We start from the raw sequence: 17,614 nt of genomic DNA on the forward strand, positions 1-17,614 counted from the left end.
CAAGGAGGTCCGCAAATGTGTGACGTCATTCGCATATTAATTTTTGTAGATTTTCTCAACCTTTGTACTTTGGTCGATCTTCGCAAATAAGGTACTCCTTTGGATTATATAGTATGACATTTGCGAGCTATCATGTGAATTTTCTTTAAGTAAATGATTCTCAAGGAGGTCCGCAAATGTGTAGTGGCATTCACATATAATTTTTGTGAATCTACCCAACCTTTGCACTCTGATCGATGTTCGCAAATAAGGTATAACCTTTGCATATATAGTACAACATTTACGATCTACCATGTGAATCTTCTTTAAGTAAATGATCCTCAAGAAGGACCGTAAATATGTGGCGGCATTCGCATATAATTTTTGCAAATATCTCCAACCTTCGCATTTTGTTGTTGTGACTTATATGTGGAAGTTTTGACTCATTTGCAGAGTTTTTTAACATTCACAAATTTGAAGAATGACATGCATATAAATTTTCTCAATTTTTGTAGATGATAATCAATATAAAAGCAATGGTTTGCATTCCAGAGCTATTTTCATATAAACTAAGGTTTTTTGTGGTCCCTAACATTTTTATTCCGACAAAATTTTTTGACAACTATTTCATGTGATTCATCGATGGCACTTCATTAGTGACTTTTTTAAAATCATCGTTGGTGAGTTTTTTCAATGAACACATTTTTAACGATTGAATCATTTATATTTTGAAACATCAACATTAACCAATAAATAACTAAAACATTAACATGATTTAGTTATTTTGTTAAAGAATTGCATGATTTTCAAGTTATCTTTGTATGTTCAATAGTATATTTTGTTTTTTCTTTGTTTAAATCGTCTGCCAATGAGTGTTTATTTGTTGCTTTGTTTCCTTAATGATTGATATGCTTCTATCCTCAAATTTAGTTGTTTATTTATTGTGTATCATGTATTATAAACATGAGTAGAAAACAATTGCATTATTTTTTAGATTTTTTTGTATTTTTAATAGCTTATTTTGTTTGTTTTTTTGTAATACTTTTGTATCTTTATTGCCCACTTGTTTACCTTTATTTCTTGTTTTGTTATTGTAAAAAATATGAAACTTGTTTATTGCAAAATGATGATTGAAGAGACTCTCGAAAGAACCCACACCCACACATGTACTACAATTAGAATACAGCAAGAAAAGCCAAAGAAAAATAATACATTGGGTGATACTTCCTAATACTATGAAGTACTAAGTAAACTTAACAAGTGAGTAGAGAGAGACCTTACTATGGGGCCAAAAGCCTATGTGTTTGACATTTTTTACAAAAAGATATTTTTCACAAAAAATATAGCCTTAGTAAGCTCTTGAATGTCGTATTATATATGTGAATGTAGTGCGTCGACCAGAGTGTAAAAGTTAAGGGCATTCACAAACATTAACAAGTGAATGTCGCTACACATTTGCGAACCTTTTTAAAGACCCTTAAAGGAGATTTAGCTCGTGAATGTCATCTATTTATGCAAATTTTGTATGATATTTACAAAGGTACATAGATTTCAAATTTAATTATGCAAACTTCATGAGGTCCGCAAAATCATGAGGTCCACAAAATCATTGTATGAATATACATTTTAGTAAACAACTGCAAAATCAAAATAGAATACCTATATATTGCATGAAGCTTTATAGGTTCGATTGTGTGAAGGGTAAAAGGTCTTAAAAAAGTCAAGCATTTGCAAATTTAAACATAAAGCGGATTTCAAAAATTGTGAGGTAGTTCAAAATCATGTCATTTTTGTGGTAGATCACTTTTCATTTTGTTTATCCTTTGAATTAATAAGCAGACAAATCCCAGCAATACTTTAATTGAATAAAAAAAGAGGCTCTGCAGCAGCTAGTTCATGTCACCTTGTGTTGGGACGGTGCAGGTTCAAGACCCAATGGTATAGTTGTATAACTGGTAAGGGTCAGGCTAACCCCAGCTGGCCTTTAAAAAAAAGGAGGCTATTTTTTATGCAGCATCACTGTATGCTTAGCATGGGACAAATGTCCAGCCATATCACCACTTAGGCAAACTGGGGTTAGGCAGACCCCTATCAGTTATACAACGATACTACTGGGATTTGAACTTGCAAGGTCCCAACACAAGGTGATGTGCACTAGCAGATCTTACCAGACAAGCGGAGCCCCGTTGGTCCATCCATCTCAACACTTCTCAAGATGAATAACACCCATCTCAAGAAACGCCAGTATGGATGGTTGTTTCACTGCATGCCCACCATGCAGCGACACTGCATATAATGTGAAGTCCTGGAAAGGGGATTTAGAACTATTGCTGGCCTGAATCAGTCTGATAATGTTAGCAATAAAAATAGCTGGACCAGGACCACCCACTCATGATCATGAACATACAGAATCACCTTAAGCCCAAACAGAAATGAACAAAATCTATCGTGGTGATCCTGCCAATGAAAGAAGACAAAGTGTCCTTTTCTGAGATGATTGACCCACGGTATTGGGTTCACTATCTTTATGATAATAAGTTTTCAAATATCTCACAAGATCGAGGATATTAGGATAGCCGATGGCAGAACAACCATGACTTCACTGTTACTTTGCTTTGCTTCATACTATTATAATCACCCCGATGATTTTAGAAAATGTAGAAATCCCTTGATTAAAAAATAGCCACATGTATCCAAATTTTGATAGGATGCCATGATCTGATTTCATTGAAAATGATAAAAATATCACCTCCATGATCTGTTTTTGCTCCACTATGAGTTTTTTCTCTGACAGTCAAACAAGGTGGTCATCAGTTGGATTTGAACCTGAGATCCCTCGGTCAAGATAATGCGGTCTCAAAGTTTTGCACCTATTTTCTTCAACCATGATTTTGAGCCTTTTTCTTTTTCTTGTTTTTTTTGGGCTAGGCTAGAACACTCCATCCCCCTCAAAATCACCGACCGCATATCAACAGGCTTCCAGTAGGTAAAACCTGTGATGTCCCTCCTGCCCATCAGGAAGTACACCCCGCTTCAACCTTTTCGCAGAGGTTTGGAACCATGGTCACCCAATGTCAGGTGACAAATAACAGTTGCCCTTAATCAGAAAGGCAGAGCCATGGTGGGCAATTTTGAGCCAAAGTTGCTGCACATAAAAGCATAGTGATTTAAAATCAACCGAAAAGCCATCTTCACTCTACCCTTCCACATAAGGACCACCCGATCATTGAATTTGGTATAATGATACCTCAAACCCTACACATGTACAAATTTCTTCATGGCGCACAAAAAACTTGGCAAAATATATCCTGATGAAAATTAAACCAAACATTATCCAATTGAACAACATTGTATTCAGTTCACCGCAGCAAAAGAAAGGTAGCTTTGATGAAACTTATTATCCTGAAGATATGGGATTCTGAAGTGCTTGAGATTTTTAACATTCTAAAATTAAGAAACGAAAAAAATCTCAAAATATTTGACTTCTAAATGGAGAAGTATAAAGGATGAAATTTGGCTTGCGAGAGTTCAACCAACAATAATTACTTTTGACTGACTTGAAATTATTTGCACATAACTTGAAAATGGACCATGCAAATTATTTGTATAAATTTACCAAAATGCCAAATCAACAGTTCGTGCAAAATCTTTGAGTAAAGCCTTCATATACTTTGAGAAAACATTTGACATTCCATTCTTCACATGTTGGAAGGCTTATTGCATACACTTCCACTAGAATATGATAATAATTTGAATAACTTTATCTTTCAGCCACGAAATAAAACAAACACAGCAGTGAGAACATAAAATGATGCAATGCAACCAAGATGCAATCAAAATCTTCAACAATAACATAACTGATTTACAGTACCCACTGCTGATATCCAATTCTAGAATTGATTTCGAAATTGCAGTTTGTTTTATGTTACTAGGGAAAACCAAGCTAGTGCATGTCAACATCAACTATTTATTGAACTTCTCAAATTCAAATATGCAAACTTAGTCACTAGGCCTACATGTTTAGCATCACTGCCCAAGGTTGTCTTTTTTTGTTGATATACCAAGACTACTCTAACATCCTTTAAGATTCAATAGAAAGACTTCAATTTCCCTAGTTCCCCTATTCCGAAAAGTTGCAACAGCCATACATAATTCATTATGTTTTTCTAGAGAATATATTGTTATCTCCTATGTGGTAGAGAACAATTGTGTCAATTAAGCTTCACTATGAGATGTATCAATCAAGTTTCAAACGCTACTGCCTTTTAAGCCCAAGGCTAAATTTAACTCGTCAACCCTATCATCTGTTTCTTAGGAAGATCACCTAAATGATCAGTTTAAGTATTTTCAGCTTTTTATGCACTGATTCTATCTGTTGCATATCTCATAGTAGCACCACAAAAGATGATTTGCTACCATCAGAGGCGGTTAAAAAAATATCTGAGAAAAATATCTAATTGAGAATTGTAACATAAAAATATATCCTGTTTGTTACCATCAGAAGTCGTTAAAAAAACATCTAATCAAGAATTGTACCATAAAAACATATCAAATTGGCATACAAATAAAAGTTCTGGACTTATCTACTACCAGAATAAGAGGTTTCATTATCTTCTATGTCACAGGGACTCGGCCAACTAGGTGCCGCACCCGCATTGGTGCGGGGGTGCGCGTGCGGCACCCGGTGCGGTCAACCTGACCATGGGTGCGGTCAACGCACCCATGGTCATTTTATATATATATATATATATATATATATATATATATATATATAATTTTTTATATTTTGCCGCACCCCCGCACCCGCACCCATGTGACATAGATTATCTTTGACTTGCACTTTCACATTCAATAGAAAATCCTTTAACTGTGAATTCTTGTTTTGGTACTTATAGCTCACTTCTTACATAGCTGTATAGCTGTGCTTATATTTGGACAGAGACTCTTTGAAGATGTCCATAATTGTTTCATAGTTCTAAATCTACCCTCAGATCTCTTGGATCTATGCATTCCCTTGTGTATTCTTTTTCTTGGGCTCTTTGACGCCACCTAATCTTTTAGGGCTGGTGCTTAGCCAGTACATAGCACTTTTGACTAGAGGTAGTTGCAGAACACTTGTAGATTGTTAATGTCGCAACACCTACCAACAATCAGAGCATAAGAAATTACACATTATAACAATCATGTCTTAACTTCGAATATGAAGAGAAAGAGAATAATGTCTACTTAATGCTTAGCAGATGACATGCAATTAAATGAAAGAGGAAAAGTGCATCAAGACAGGTCTGCTGATTCAGCTTTGAAAATGACACAATTGAAGTATAGTATCACTCCAACAAGACAATTAAATGTCATTAGATTATGATGAAAGCACGCCAGAGCTATAGTGATGATTCTATTAGTTGAACCTGTTGAAAGAATTGTAACACAAGTGTGTTACCATGGTTGGGTCATATGCCCATGTACACTGTATTACTTATAAGGGCATTTCTTCCAATCTGTAATAGTATTGTAAAAGTCAAAGTAAGATGGACTTTTCTGTCCAGGTTTAGATAGGAGGTCAGTGCAAGGGGGGCGACTCATATATGCTGCTATGTATCATTCTTTTCTCAAATGAAAGAAGTTCTTCTATGGTTTCCCTCCTGCCCCTTTTCATCTTATCTCTTCTCAATTGTTTCGATATGGAATTAGAGCCATATCAAGACTGAAAGGGAGGTTGAAAAAGGGTGTGCAGTGAAGAGGCTTCATCTGTTTCTGACCAGCGATATGCCTCGTGATGCGTGCTGCTGACACCATCAGTGCTTCAGACGCCTAGCAGAGTTGATGGATTCTAGTTAAGGGATTCAATAGTTCTTGATTTTAGAAGATCATCAAATCAAGAATCATGGTTTTTGGTGATTAGATTTTGTAAAGATTTTCCAATATTTTCTGGATTGGGGATCATTTTCTGTCAAGATTCGGGAATTATTTTTACTCTAATCAGATTTGTGGCTTTTAATCATGCAAATAGCTTGCATCTGGGTCATTTTTTAGTAAGGATTGTGCTGGTAGTGGTTTTGGGTAGAAAACTCATGATATTTGTGAGTTTCTTTGAAGTTTTCATGAGGATGTATGAGGCGGTAATGCTGTTTTGATGATTTTATGAGAGACCATACTGTATCAACTGCACTAGTTTTATGCTTTACATAGAAAATTTATGAAGGGTTGTTAATATCGGCCTGCCGTGAGTATTTTTACATATGAGGTTGTCTTAGTTTTGTGAAGTTTTGACCTTCATTGGGTATTGGTACTGCAGTTTGGGCATGTACACTTGGTTATAACAGTGTGTGTATTCTATTTTGATTAGTTAAGACATATACAGTCTTCTTATTGCTCGCTCTGTTTTGTTATTTGTGCAGCAAATTGGAAGTATGGGGGTTGTTTGCGGTAATTTGGTGGTGTAATTGGGGAATTGATAAGTATGGAGAAGAAGGCGGTTATTCAACTGATTCCAATCAAACTAGATGAGAATAACTAGGTTATTGGGCTGATTTCATGAAGACTGCTGTGGAAGGGTTTGGATATGGTGGGCAGGGTACCTTGATGGGACCAAAACCAAACCCACAAATACTGATGCTGCAGATCATGCTACTTCCCTAGAAGAATGGGAAAGATAATACTAATGTATTTAAGATAAAAGACTTGCGCGACCTGAAGTATTTTTTGGGACTTAAAGTGGAGTACTCTTAAGAGACCATTCTACTTGTCTCAGCATAAATATGCAACAAGTTGCAAAGGCAAGATTAGCAGATGATTCCAGAAAGGTAAAGTCCCATATGGAGCCTAATGTGAACTGATATTCCAAGTGTTTATGAGGGTTACCCCCAAAAATTCTGCCAATAGAGACCACTTGAAAGGGGCCAACCAACATCTCGTCATGTCTATCAGGAGAAATCTCCAAACGAAGTGACTCACCGACCTGAACCATCGACACGAAGAAGTTCCCGAAGCCGGGATACCTTCCACTATACTTGCCCATAATCGCTAACCCTGTAAGCTAGGATGAAGGCCTGTACTGTGAGAAGTGTCGTGCTTATCTTCTCCTTCAGGGGGGGGGGGGGGGGGGGTAGGAGTCTCCATCATGGTACCCCCTCGAAGCTGGGTATTGGCTGGCCTCTAGTTCGCATCAAGTTAGATGACCCAGTGATCTATAGGCAGTTGGTAGGCAGACTGATATATCTGACCATTACTAGACTCGATATTACCTTTGTTGTGCATGCGGTTAGTTTATAAGTTTGCCTAAGTCGGTTCACATTGTTGTTGTGCTTAAATTTATCAGATATGTGAGAGACACTATACATTATGGCATGTTCTTTTCTTTATCATGCTCGTTAGAGCTAAAAGCATATATGATGCTGATTTTGGAGGGTTCACTCATGATAGACTCACTATTATGTGGCTTTATATCTTTCTTGGGAGTTCACTGATTTCATGAAAGAGCAAGAGGCAGCAAAAAATAACTCTACCCATAGTTGAGATTGAGTATAGGGCTATGACTCAAGTCACAGAAGGGATTATACGGATAAGATGGTTAAGGGGAGAGATGGGAACTTCAGTTCATAGTAAAAATTATTTGTATTGTAACAACATGAATGCTATTCATATTGCAAAAAACCCAGATTTCATGAGAGGATTAAACATATGGAAATAGATTGTCACTTTACAAGGGCATTTGAAAATGGGATTATTTGACTTGAGCATGTGAGCTCTAAGGAGAAAATTGCAAATGTTTACGAAGAGGCTAGCTCCTACACATTTTAGGAATTTCTCATCAAACTTGGGATGATTCCTCTTGCATCATCCCAAGTTTGAGGGGGAGTGTTAAGAGAAATGTAACATAGGTGTATACCCATGTACATTGTACTATTTATAAGGACATTTTTGTCCAATCTGTAATAATATTGTAAAAGTCAAAGTAAGATGGACTTTTCTGTCCAGGTTTAAACAGGAGGTTAGTGTAAGGCGGTTGACTCATATATGCTGCTGTTATATCATTCTTTTCTCAATGAAAGGGTTCTTCTATGGTTTCTCTCTTGCCCCTTTCCATCTTATGAATATTCGAAAGGTATTCTAAGATAGAGGATGATAAGAAAAATAACTAATATGAAATGTAATACCAATTTTAATCATATGTTCCTTGTGATTAGCCTACATACTTTAAGCCATCATAACAGTACAGGAATGTCAAAATTAAGAGCACAATGATATTAAACTTAACTACTTTAAGCATCATAGATGACAAATGTTTAAATAAATAAAAGATCAATTTATGGATGAATTGTGTCCCAGTCATCCATTGATTTTCTATGGGTATCTCTTTAGAAAAGAATGATATGCACGCACACATACATTTTTATAATCAATTTAAAAAGTAAAATAACAAATTTTGTTAATTCACCTATTAAGATTTTACAAATTTGTAGACCATAGTAAAAATAAACTAGATCAAATAAATTGAAAAGAATTGCATTTAGTATAATACATTTTTAGCATAAGGTTATCTACATACAATACCAATAAAATCTATCAACCCTTTTGAAAGAGGTGAAGCAAAGGGATTGTAAGTTTGTAACTGCTCTAAATGAGTGATAATTGAGTTTGTGAAAGTGAACAACGTGAATTTCACAAATTGTATGCAGTGGAGAGTCCCAGCTACCTAAGATAATACATCTTCTGATACTATAGAGTTCATCTACTCAATTAAGCCTTGCTCGCAAATCATCCATTCCTCGTAGGTGATATTATGGACCATGAATGTTCTCTCTTGAGCCATCCTCCATCACTTCCTCATAAGTAATGATTGTACGTCGTGTCGTGCCACTCCCATCTACGTGAACCATCAATCTAAGAAATTTGATATAGGGCAAAAGAACACCCTTCCTAGTCAAGTAATATGAATCATAGCGTTTGATTTGGATTTTGGGAAGGAGATTAAACTAGAAGTATTATTTAAGAGAAGATGAATAGAGCTTCAATTTTGGGATCTCATGTGAGTAGACTAGAGCCCAAGTTTATTATATGAGATGGACTAAGCAGTAGGAGTGGAGCTAGTAGGGATAAATGGCATATTTTGATTTTCCATGGATAGTATCAAAACATTCTTCAAAGCTCACTTTTTTTTTTTGAGTAGTAATATTTTCTTTTACACTTTTCCCCCATCTCAATTTTCAATAAACAATGATGAACACCAACAAGAGGAATGATAGAAGCTAAAACAACAAACAGAAAGTAAGAAATAAAGTCTAGAATTGATTAAAAAAGAGCAATAAATGGTGCTGACTGGATGATGTCACACGATTGGCAATGGCAAGGGGATGAGCACCCTTGCTATGCATGCTGGGATGAAAATCCCAGATATATCCATTGGGTGAAGAGAGAAGAAAGATAGGAGAAGAAGAAGAAGATAGCAGAGAAAAAGAGGGGTATATTGCTTGGAGAGGAAGAGAGAATGAAGAAGGATGAGAAAAGAAGAGGAATCTTCCCTTAAATGATTATCACAAAATGGGATGATTGGCTTTGATATCAGATTAATTCTTGGAGGAAGGAAGAAAATGAGCTTTCATAAGAAAGAGACAAACTGTAGACCAAAATGGCCCTTCTTAGCATGAAGGCTGCAGTCCTCTCATTCTTATTAATATGAGAAGCCCTAAATAGGGTTGTAGAACTATTAATATTAGAACAATGCCACTAGGTGGCATTGCACTACATATGCATAAAGTAAAGGAACAAATAAAAATTACAACACAAGAGGCAACCAGATAGTGTATAGACACATCACAGCCAGCACACATCTCTCTAAATATATGAAATGACAGAAATATCCTAATTGTGTGTACTATAATGCCTACTCCATTCATTGAATTATTATTTCTTGTATTCCACATGTTAGCTCCATCTCTTAGATCTCTAGCTTTATTTTATTTTCGTTGTCTCTTGTAGACACCTTGTATTTATTTTTCTTCTCATTGTATCCACCAATTTTGCACTCTTGTCAATGTCTATGCAACAAGTGATGTTAAGTGTTGCTAATGGGAAATATCTTGCACCCTTGTCTACTTCTCATTATGATTGGGTTCCAATGGAGATGTCCCTTGTGATGAACAACCTGCACCCTTGTTTGCTTCTTATAACACTCACTATTTAGGATTGCATTTCAAACATATAAATTGAAGTAATAGCTAATAGGCTTGAGAAGCAAATTGCCTATAAGAAAGACATCCTTCAAAAATATAATCATAAGCATTCTTCAAAGAAAATTTTATAATTCTACTAATAAAAAAATGTACTTCAATAAATTTTCAAACTTATGTAAAAAAATCGGAACTTATGCATGATTGAATGTGAATCACAACTTGTGAAGAGTTGCAACTGCTAGAACAATCGAGTCATAAAGGTCCCATAAATGGACGGGCTGGTGTTTTCCATCACCAACTTGGTCATTTCCCCATTGATGGCTGACTAAAAAATGGCTGGACAGCCATGACCTTTTAGGAAAAAATGTATATTTTGGCTATATGGTCAATCACAGACCAAAAAACGGTTGGCCAGCACCATCCGACATAAGTGGCATCAGTCGGCCATTTTTTTGGCTGGTGACTGGCTGACTACTTTTCTTTTTTTCTGAATTTCTTTTACTTTTTGGAAAACTAAAACCTAGTTTTTCAGGTTTTGAGTCATCCAAACACTGTCACCTGGGTACGGGTGCGGAGGGTAAGACACTTTAACGAAGTGCCGAATAAGAGGAGCGATGTCTCCAAGAGCAAACAAGAGAGCACACACATACACAAATAGCCACTAATGGGCAAGAGTACAACAAAACCACAAAAGTAGCAAAACACCCAAAAGAAGAGGAAAAAATATATTTCACTCAAGAAGGCTTCAAAGAAGCATGCTTTACAATGGGGGAAAACCCCTCTATTTATAGACAAAAGAGGAGGCCTTGGAAGGGCTCCTAGAGGGACGTTGGAGCCCTTCCAACAGTCATAAATATGACCGTTGGATGCTCCAACGTCCTTCTAGGGGGGCCTTTCCAAGGTGAAAAAGAAAAAGAATAAAAAAAGAAAAAAAGAAAAAGGAAAAAGGAGGAAAAGAAAAAAGGAAAATTACAATATGCGTGAAAATGTAAAAAGACTATTTTACCCTTAGTGAGTATTTACAAGAAGTATATATTTATATATGTAGATAGACACATAGACATATATATGTAATATATATATGTGTGTGTGTCATAATCTACATATATAGATATATATATAACATATTTTAACACCCCCCCTCAAACACACAGTGAGATCACTGAGAGTTTGCTGAGGAGAAAGTATAAACGAGGCGATGGCCAAGCTTTGGTGAAGAAGTCCGCCAACTGGTACTCGATAGGAACATATGGCAATTGAATGGTGCCCCGTAAAAACTCATCATGAACATAATGACAATTCATCTCAATGTGTTTTGTTCTTTCATGAAAGGTGTGATTGCTGACAATGTAGATGGAACTCTTGTTGTCGCAACACAGCTTCGAAGGAGTTGAGAATGAGACTCCCATATCTTTAAGCAAACTTCTTAATCATACAACCTTAGTGGTGGTAGTGGTCGTCGCACGATACTCTGCTTCGGTAGAAGAGAGAGAAACTTTTTGTTGCTTCTTACACCTCCATTAAATAAGTGACTCTCCAAGAAACACACAATAACCTGTGGTAGAAATACAATCATCGGGGTTACCCCCCAATCAGAGTCAGTATAAGCAAGTAAAGTAAGAGGTGAAGAAGAGGGTAAGAATAATCATTTTGTTATGGTGCTTTTCAAATATTTGATAATTCTCGTGACTGCGGCCATGTGAATGGTGGAGGGAGCAGTCTGAAATTGGCTTGCACTATGAACCGCATGAGAAATATCGGGTCTGGTGATAGATAAATATGTTAGTAACCCAATCAATTGACGATAAGGTGTGGGATCTGCTAAAGGAGTGCCATCACTGGCTCTTATCTTGGCGTTGATCACTTCTGGCATCTCCACCTTCTTCTCATCTGTCAGCCCAAATTGATCAATAATGTCGGAGGCAAGCTTCATCTGAGAGAGAACATACCCCTTGGGAGAGTATGCAACTTCAATTCCTAAAAAAATACCTTAGATAACCAAGGTCAGACATATCAAAATTTTCTTTAAGAATATTTTTAACAAGGTCTCTTATCATTACCTGTGATAATCATGTCATCAACATATAATAACAAAATTGTAATGTGCTCATTAGAATTTTTAACGAACAAAGCAATATCAGGATAACATGAAGAAAAACCATTATCGAGAACTACTTTACTAAAAAGTTCATACCAAGCTTTTGGTGCTTGTTTAAGACCATAGAGAGCTTTATTTAACTTTAGAATATTTTCTTTACCAATTTCAAGACCTGACGGAGGATCCATAAGAACTTCTTCACATAGAGTTTCATTTAAAAATGCATTTTTAACCAAGGTTTTAAAACCCGTGACTCGGGACTCGACTCGTTCTTTATTGACTCGTGACTCGGCGGGTCAACTCGGTGACTCGGACCGGGTTTTGTTAACTTTTGATTTTAAAAGAAAAACAATTTATAATTTGTCTCAAACCATGTTTTCCAGTAAACAAGAGATCCTTGGGTTGTGTAAAGGCATGTAATCACTGAAACTGGGAGAGAGATGTGACTCTTTCTTAGGTTGCTTTTGAACTGATAACAATTGGCATCAACTAAATTAGCTTGGTTTTTGCTTGTATTACTTCCTGGGTTTGTCATTTTCTAGTTAAACCATTCATAGAGAGCAGTAGCATTGAAAAATGCATAGGTTGATCTCTCCCAGACTATCTCACAGGAATATTCCCAACTTACCAGTTACCCTTGTGTCATGCCCCCTTATACAGTATTCTTAATGAAAAATTGAACAACAATGGCATGCCATGTGTCCTTTTTGTTGTCCATGTGACCATATATAAATGTACATCCTTGACAAATGAACAAAGGTCATTAAAAGCAACTAATGTTGTAGCAAAAAACTCTAGGATATCCTGCTAAATAGCCTTCAAATTTCTTTTTTAGATAAAGGACTACGGAGTAAGTTGAAGAATAACTATGGTGTCAGTTGAAAAATATGAAATTAAGTGGCATGACAAAAATTCTCGAAAGAGATGCAGCATATAAAATCCTGGTTGTTCACTCCCAAACAGAGTTAAAACTCTTTTCCCTATGAACACTGGTTCCTAATGTTGTTTCTTATGAATTAGCGGGATTTTTGTATTTTGATGGTTCTGTGCATTGTCAAGCAATCAAGAACTTATGTGAAGCTCTGTTGACATTTGTCTTATTGGTAGAAATTTATGAAAACGTTACGAATCCTCTCTTGAGTGACTTCTAGCTACTGGCTACCACAAGGCCAATTACCAGTTTTCACCATATACTTAGTTCCTTATGTTTATGCTTCTGATAATACATGATGAATATTATAGTGGATTATGCTATGATAGTGATACTTAGTACCTGTTACGAAGTTAACACACACACACAGGGAAGATCCAAGAGCACATCAGTCCACCAAATCAGCCAACACAAGGACCATTAAGGACACACTCACAAGAGACCCCAAGGGTCTGTCTAATTGCTTGTCCAAGATTGGACAGACCCTTAGAACATAACAAACAAAACATATGTTCTGTCTGTAACAACCGTACTTCGTCCCAATTCTGTTTAACTCAAATAAAAAATCAAATTTCAAACATCCCAGAACTCGCCCGAGTCAGGCCGAGTCAGGCAGAGTCAGGCCCGAGTCAAGGCTGAGTCTTGTCAGGCCGAGTTTGCCTTGCCGGGTTGACTCGTTGGAGGGCCGAGCCGAGTCAGCCGAGTCAACGAGTTGACTCGGCGAGTTTTAAAACCATATTTTTAACATCAAGTTGATATATCGGCCATTGTTTAATGGAGGCTAAGGCAATTAATGTTCGCACACTAGTCATTCTAGCTACAGGAGCAAAGGTTTCTTCATAATCAATCTCATATTCTTGAGCGTAGCCTTTTGCAACCAAACGAGCTTTGTATCTTTCTAGAGATCCATCACATTTGGTTTTGACTTTATATACCCATTTACACCCAATTACCTTTTTTTCCTAACGGTTGACGAATAATGCTTCAAGTTTGAGCTTTGTTAAGAGCCTCTAATTTAACTTTCATAGCTTTAATCCAATGTGGATGATCTTTAGCTTCTTTAAATGAAGTAGGCTCATGATACGAATATATTAAGCCCTATAATTAGGTGAGAAAGATTCATAACATACAAAATTTTGTGGTGGCCTACTATTACGAGAAGATCTCCTAGGTGGATCAATAGGTTCTTCTAAGGAGAAGTCTTGGGAATATCTCTCAAGAGCAGGTTGATGTTCATTTTCCAACCGCCGAGTATATACATTTATATCATTAAGGTTCTCATTTTGAGAAACATTACCATGTTGCGGCATATCATTATGATGTGAAATGTCATCACAAGTATTATCGCAAATAATTGCATCAGGAGACTCAATTCTAGGAGCTAGATCAAATAGGAAGGAATAGTCAATGTCTTCTCTAGATGTGTGAACATCAAATCTATTTTGTTCTTCAAGAAAGTTTACATTTCTTGATACATAGAGTTTATTATTTCGAATATCATAGCATCTATAACCTTTTTTATTTTCACCATAGCCAATGAATACACATTCAAGAGCTTTGGGTGATAATTTATAGTCCTTGAACAAGCACAAAGCATTTACATCCAAATATCCTTAGTCTATTAAAAGCTGGAGTAATTTTAAAGAATTTTTCAAAAGGTGATACATTTTTTAAAGAAAAAAAGGGCATACGATTGATAAGATATGTTGCGGTAAGAAGAGCTTCGGCCAAAAAAATTTTAAGAACATTTTTAGAGACAAGAAGTGTTCTTGTAGTTTCAATTAAATGTCTATGTTTCCTTTCCGCAAGATCATTTTGTTGCAGAGTTTTAGGACAAGATCGTTGGTGTAAAATTTCATTTGTTTTGAAATAATTTTAAAAATCTTTAGACATGTATTCACCTCCAGAATCGGATCTAGATATAGCTATATTGTTTTGAAATTGATTTTGAATAAGAACATGAAATTCTTTAAAATTAGTGAAGACATCGGATTTGTTTTTAACAATGTATACCCATGTATACCTAGTAAAGTCATCAATAAAAGTAACATAGTAGAAGTAACATCCTTTGGACATAACGGGTGTCGGCCCCCATACATCGGAATGCACAAGTTCAAAAGGTCTTTTTGACACAAAGTTACTATGTGAATACGGAAGCGAACGGATCTTTCCAAGAATACAATCATTGCATGTAAATGTATTTGTATTACAAATTTTTTCCAAAAAAGGAAAGAGATACAACTTGGAAATACTAGGATGTTCAAGCCTCTTATGTCAAGTCTCAATATATTTGGATTGAACATGATTACAAAATGATTTGGATGGCAACGACAAAAAGTCCGTATAATATAGATCCCTTCTTCTATGGCCTTGCCCAATCCGCTTCCCGAACCGGAGATCCTGCATATAGCAATGGGTAGGTGAAAAAGTGACATCATATTCAAAATCGGTAATTTGAGAAACGAAAAAAAGAATTTAAATTAAGTTTTGGAATAATTCGAATTTTGGGAACAAAAAAATCTTTGTTTTGGTCATAAGCTATGTAACAGGGATTCGGCTAGCACGGTGTCGCACCCGCGTCGACGCGACTCGACGTGGTTGCGGGTGCGGCACCGGGTGCGGTCAACCTGACCCTGGGTGCGTTGACCGCACCCAAGGTCATTTCGGTCCATTTTATTGGATTTTTTAAAAAAAATGCCCTATGAAAAGGGAGGGGGTATTGCACAGCCGCTGGAGTGTTGCGGTAACCAACCCCCACTCCCCACGATCCCCCACGACCCCCATCTCCCCTCTATTTCGCCCCTCTCTTACGCACTCTTCTAAACCCCCCATCCTCTTCCTCTCTCACTCGTTACCTGTCTCTCCCACTCGTTATCTTCCTTCCCCTACTTCTCTCCCTCTCGTTTTCCTTTCTTTCTCGCACCATTTGGTGAAAAGGCACACGGCTCACACGAGCACGATGGCGAGGGGACTCCTTTGGATTCACGGTAGCCGAAAGAGGGAATCAGAAAGAAATCGGGAATCCGCGATTCACAGGTAGGGTTTACTACGATTGTTGTGGGTGTATTTTGTTTCAAGTTTGCAATGGGTTGTAACACACCCCAAATATAAAGGATTTTGAAAGAAAAAAAGAGGGGTTTTAATGGCTGCCAAAAACCCCAAATCGGCAGATTTAGGGGTTTTGGTTGCTTTGAACCCCAAATCAAAAGAGGAGTTTTAAGGGTTGTCGTAAACCCCAAATCGGCAGATTTGGGGATTTCGGCTGCTATGGACCCAAAAAAAAACTCGAAGATTGAAATCACGGACTGAGTACTGGCAACAAAACGTTTTTTTTCTTCTTGTATGAAATCCATGAATAGAAATTTGTGATTTAGTTATCCTAAATTAAAATTGAAAAAATGTTTGCGATTTGCCTCAACTAATCGGTGTTCTCTTTTGTATCTCAAAGTATAGTTGTGTATGACTGTGGGTTTGCATTTTTATCCATGGTCGAAAATCTGTCTGCAACACCTACATTGCAGCAAAGGATATGTTTTATTAGTTGTTCTCACTTGCTTAGTTCTTATCCCATCATAATTGTGTAATGAATGGTGTTGTACATTTGGATGCAAGTAGGAGTTATATTGGTCGAGATAGTGTGAGATTTTATGCTACCTAAAATGTGATGAACATGAAATGTTGTGATTTGCAATATAGATTGTAACTGATCACACCCCTAATTATTGGAAGGGAAATCTATGTGTGTTTATGGATATTCTATAACATAGGGAATTTGTAGGTATTTTTGGCACACGTGGGTCCAGGGGTGTTGCATATTTAATCCCTGTACAACTTATTTTCTTAGATACACTATGGTACTGTGCTATGCTTTACTGGATATTGGTTTTTCCAGATGATTATACTGTGATGGTAACATTCACACCAGAAATCGTGAAATATGTTGTTTGTTCATGTATATTTTTTTTTATAGAAAACTATAGTTCTAATTGAATTCGAACATATTGAGTAGTGGATTATATATATAATTATATATATATATATATATTTATATATATATATATATATTTACATTTTTGCCCCTGCCGCACCCCCACACCCGGGTTTTTTGGAAGTGCCGAATCCATGTACCCGCACCCATGTGACATAGGTCATAAGTTTTCTCAAGATTCCCAATGCCTTCAACATCCAAGGATGTTCCATCAGCAGTGAAAACATAAGATTTGAATTTGTTGAGACTTGGTTTTGACAAAAGTGATGCATTCGAAGTCATATGAAAGGAGGCACCTGAATCAAGAATCCAAGAGGTCATACCTGGGAAGGATGAGATGGTGGCACCGGAAGTGGATGGTGTAGAGGATGATGGAGTGGAATTCATCATCATGAATTATTGAAGAGTTTCGGTAAGATGAGCAATGGACTCCTTTATGCTTTCAT

At 36.6% G+C, this 17,614-nt stretch overlaps 1 protein-coding gene across 2 annotated transcripts in view; it reads right to left on the minus strand.

Annotated features, from left to right (window-relative positions):
- Positions 1–2,463: 2,463 nt before the first annotated feature.
- The window catches only part of LOC149844689 (zinc finger CCCH domain-containing protein 36-like), a 35,347-nt gene continuing 20,196 nt past the window's right edge, over positions 2,464–17,614 (minus strand). The window contains exon 7 of one of the 2 annotated variants that reach the window (XM_089995122.1): positions 2,464–3,124. The gene's annotated coding sequence lies outside the window, so the exon portion shown is untranslated. Of the gene's footprint in view, positions 3,125–4,841; positions 5,120–17,614 lie in introns of those variants that run through there. The other variant, XM_089995123.1, reaches the window with a different exon arrangement.

Source organism: Nuphar pumila, chromosome 2 (assembly GCF_984573655.1).
Source record: "Nuphar pumila chromosome 2, dmNupPumi1.hap1.1, whole genome shotgun sequence".
Taxonomy (NCBI): Eukaryota; Viridiplantae; Streptophyta; class Magnoliopsida; order Nymphaeales; family Nymphaeaceae; genus Nuphar; species Nuphar pumila.